The sequence below is a fragment of the Propithecus coquereli genome, unplaced genomic scaffold, assembly GCF_000956105.1.
Source record: "Propithecus coquereli isolate 6110/MARCELLA unplaced genomic scaffold, Pcoq_1.0 Scaffold94, whole genome shotgun sequence".
NCBI lineage: Eukaryota > Metazoa > Chordata > Mammalia > Primates > Indriidae > Propithecus > Propithecus coquereli.
The window spans coordinates 3,123,336-3,128,067 of NW_012155729.1; positions in this window are offsets into that span (position 1 = coordinate 3,123,336).

The following is a 4,732-nucleotide window of genomic DNA, read 5'->3' on the forward strand; positions in this document are numbered from 1 at the left end:
CCTCCTTCTCTCTAGAGCCTTCTCTTACTCCCACTTTCTGCAATCTTCTTTTCGGACCTCAAATTCCCATGAGAGAAACTCTGATGGAGAATCAGGTGTCCACCATGAAAGAATTATTCATGACATTTGTTAAAGCTTTGTGAACTAAAATAAAATCCTAAGCCCCCCAGCTGACTGAACCCCCTTTTGGCCAATGGAACCCCAGAAAAACCTTAAAACTGAGTTGTCATCCATGAGGAGAAGGGAGGGCAGACACGCCACCTCCTTATGCCCCCTCTCCTGTGGAGTTACTCTTTGTAACAATCAGATACTAAATCAGAAACGGGACCTATGGCCAGGCGACACACAAGTTAAACCACACCTGCAGGTCACCAACTTCCTTAACAGATCACTTGAGTTCAGTATATGTACGGAGGCTTATCTTTGATTAACAGACTTCCTTATCTTGACTTAAAACACTCTAAGGTTTTAGACAAATCTTCATGTCTTTAACCAATTACAAATCAAAGAATCTTTGAACCCACCTATAACCTGTAGGCCCCTGCTTAGAAATGTGCTGCTTTTGGGGGCCAAACCAATGTACACCTTCCAGGTATTGACCTAGGATCTTACACGCAATTCCTTTCTCCATGAATGTATAAAACCAAACTGCAACCAGGACACCTCAGGCACATTTTCTCAGGACCTCTTGAGGCCATATGCTCTGGGCTATGGTCATACATATTCGGCTCCGAATAAACCTCTTTAAATTATTTTACAGAGTTTTGGCTTTTTCTGTTAAAAGCCTAGTGAGAAAGACTCTACTCAGAGGGTATCATGGCATTAGCTACAGAGACCACCGCAATGGGGTCTCCCAACAGGGGAGAGACATTGAGCTCAAATCCGACTCCAGTCAGTACCAGTGGGGATTTATAACCAAGAAGCAGGGGAGCGAGCGGGGTGGGAGAATGGATGGAAAATTACTCACGGGATGTATCAGAGGTAAGGGAGGCATTTTTGATGGAAACGAGGCCGAAATTCTGGAATACTAGAGCACCATGATGGCAAAGTGTTCACTTTGCTCACATCTCCCGGTACTAACCAAGCATGTCGATGCTCTGCTCAGGGCCCTCCATGGGGCTGTGGGGCTTTTCTCCTCTCCAGGTGGTTCTGGGACCCAGGGCTGCAGTTGCTCCCTCCGTGACAGAGGGGTCCACGTGCTGAGGTCAGGGGGTGTAACTGGACTGCCCCAAAGAGGAGTCTGCACAGGGGAGGGTAATTCTGTGTCCTTTATAATGGAACTAAACGTAGAAATTATGGAATCATGAATGCATCCAATAACAGCTTTCTTTTACTGTATTTGGGAAACTGACAGTCAAGTTCTTCCTCTTTATATTGTGGGAAATAGTTAAAAATGAATTCTCCTATCAATCCAGAAAACTCATTCACACAAATGCAGAAAAGGCAGAAAATGGTTTTCTTAGTGAAAAAGCATTAAACCAGGCTGCAATGAGCCCACAAGTAATCTGCTAAGGACAGAAGGAGATCTCACCGCTTTACAGAGCAAAACAGAGACAATCCTTACATGTTCTCAAGATAAATAATAACTGCTCCTCCTGCAATAAGACTTAACACTACCATTTTCTATGCAGTCCTGCAGCTCCGAGTCCTAAATTCAGCCGGTAATTGGGGTGGCCATCTGTGCCAATCATCTTCATCCCAAGGGGGAAAAAAACTTCCCTGTGGCAGGAGGCAGTCATAGCTTGGAGCAGGGTACCCAGGGAGATTGGACTATGTGCCTTGATGTTTACATTTCAAAGAGTCAACTCATTCCCTTAAAAAAACAAACCTGGGTTGCAATTCTAGCAAGAGGCTAAGTCAGCTTTTAAAAAGATTTACATGCATATCGAAGGGACTGAGGAGAATTTACAAATGCAGGTTTTTCTCAAGGAAATGCTCTAAGAAAGGGTGGGGGAGAAAAGGTCTCTATCCTTTTGGCAACAGAGAAAATTCAACTACTTAAACTTTCCTTTACATTTCTCTAGAAACATGAAATCAAGTAAGCATGATTTCAAAACAGAAAGGCTTTCAGGAGCAGAATTGCAGTTAAAGTTCTCCTCCCTGAGGCAGGTACTTGGTGGATATTTTATTTTATTTTTATTTATTTCTTATTTTTTAATTTTTTTCCCCACAGGAAACGTGGAGAACTGATATTTTAGTTATCAAGTATAAGTGTTTATTTTGACTTACCAGAGAGGTTAGTAAGCAATTTAATCACATTTTTAAGCCCCAAAAGATTAGCTTCCCACTCAGTGGCACTACAACCCAGAGGTAAGCGTGGTGTTGCTCTGCTTCTTCTCAGCAGTCTGGAGCCATGAACTCATGACAGCTAGAAACAAGCTCTGCGATTGCTGAAGTCAGAGGTGCGCAAAGCAGGAAGCTAGCTGATATGGTGAGGACAGGCGTTATCAGTAAGATACTACTGCAGTAGGTTCAGCGTGAGCTGAAGTGAAAGTGACTCAGCCTTTCAAAGGGAGAATGAGGGACAGAGCCAGTGAGCAGAGACTCAGCGGAGCCAGGGAAGGGAATGAATACCAGTTTTTTAGACACAAAAGAGACCATTAGAATTTATTTTTTGAGAATCTGAGAATTTTTCTTATAGATTAATACAAACCCCTTATAGAATACATGTTTTTTCTTAACATTCCATTTTATTGCTGTGGCAATCTGATGCTTTCACTTACTCTGTGATTTAAATTATCCCTCAAGTTCTCCTCGAACCCTGAGAATCGGTATGTGTGGGAATACAAAGATTTATCTTCCTTCATGTCTTTATTTCTCCAGGGAGAGTGCAGCACAGGGAGTGAGAGGAGCGTGGTATCCCTGAAACGCAGAAGGGAGGTCACAGCAGGAGAGAGTGGGGAAAGTGACCAAAGCACCCTGACCACTTTCACCTGGACCTAAGGGTCATCCTGTCTGGAGAATCACTTGAAGGCTATTTTTTTCTGTCCATGGAAAATTCAAGTCCAATGAAAACCAGAAGACAAGCAGAGTTCATGCTGAAGGCTGTTGAGATAATACACTGAATTGTGAGGTGTGGTGTGTGGGGAGAAAAGGAGTTCTGGTCTTATGTCCAGGCCATGCAAATGGAGACTGGGACGTGTTCTACCATGTCCACACGGGCCAATTGGGAGCCCAGGAGTGTTACAAGGCTGACACCCAAAGGCTGACAAAAAAATTCTGGTTTCAGGACTCACAAGAAAAGGTGGTGCCGTCCAGGAAAGGCAACCCAGCTAGAGTCAGGAGATGTCAATCGAAATATGTCATCATTACAGAGGAAAAGTAAGAGTTAATCGTGAATAGCAAAATGAAAAAGAATACTTGTAGGACTGCTTTGGGATTTATTCCAGGAATTAAGTATGATTCAATATACAAAGTTCAAGTGAGGTCTGTGGCATTGAGCAAAGACAGTTTTGGGTAGAGTTTAGAGTTTTGGGGACCTGCCAGGAGATTCCATTTTCTTCAGTTTGTCAGGGGCAAATATTTTTCCCTTTTAAAAGTAAACATTTCTCTAAGATTGCAAAAGTGACACATGATTCTAGATTACTTTGAAAAACACAGATAGGATTTGTAGGAATGGTGTCTTAGTTTAAAAATAAATTTTAACAAATAGAAAGGAAATTTAAAAATCAGCCATAGTCGCAACTTCCAGAAAACATGACTATTGACAATTTGCAGTCTTCTTTTAATTAACTTCTTCTTTTTCTAATTTTATTTCAAAATATTAAGGGTGCACAAATGTTTTAGGTTACATTGGTCACTGTTGGAATGCTTGAGTCCCAGCTAAAGGTGTGCCCATCACCCAAATAGTCTTTGTTGTACCCCATTAGGTAGGTTTTTGCCCCTCTCCCCCCACCTTCTCCCCTGGTTGATTTCCACTGAGTTTTATTTCCCTCTGTGCACATGTGTGATCATGGGTTAGTTCCAATTTAATATCTTTTGAGCAAGGCCTAGAGCAGGGAGCAGGGCAGTGCAGGGTTAAGGTTAGGGTGCAGGCGGGGCTGATCTGACCTGGAGGGCGGGGTCAAGGCCCAGCAGGTAGCAGGCTGTTCTGGGACCACAAGGATGCCAAGTCACATGGACAGAGGTCTGTTCCAGTGTCCATGGGACTGCAGAGTTCTCCCCGCACCCCCTAGTACCCCCAAAAGCAGTCGCCCAAAGCCTCCCAGGTCAAAGCCTGTAGCACCCGAGTCAATTCCCGTGTTCAGATTCCCTTGAGCACTTGGGGTGGGCACTTGACTCCTAGGCACCAGGTCCAACTTAGAGGAGCCTCCGCTTGGTCCGCTGCCTCCCCAGCCCGGTGGGGGCGATGTTAAGTCCGCAGCCGCAAAGCTGAGTCCCCTGTAGACCTGGCGCCCTGCATCTGAGAGCTCAGGCTGGCTGTAGCTGCTGCCCAATCCCCACGCACGGTTGTGTGGTGCGGTGACTCTGCACAGACGCCAGGCAGCGCATGTGCGGCCGGGACTGGAGCCCCCATCCCGTCCCGCTGCAGGCCCGCAGGGTGGACCGGTGACCCCGCGCGCTCTCCTGTTAATCTTCCCCGTCTGCTTTGATATTATCAAATGTATCGCCCCATCTCCTTTTTATTCCCCTACACTGAGAGCCCCACGCTGCTTCTCTGTGGTTTCACAATGTTCTTTCCGAGAACAGCTGTCTCTAGCGGCACCTGCTTCCCCTTTGCTCTTCTTGCCTG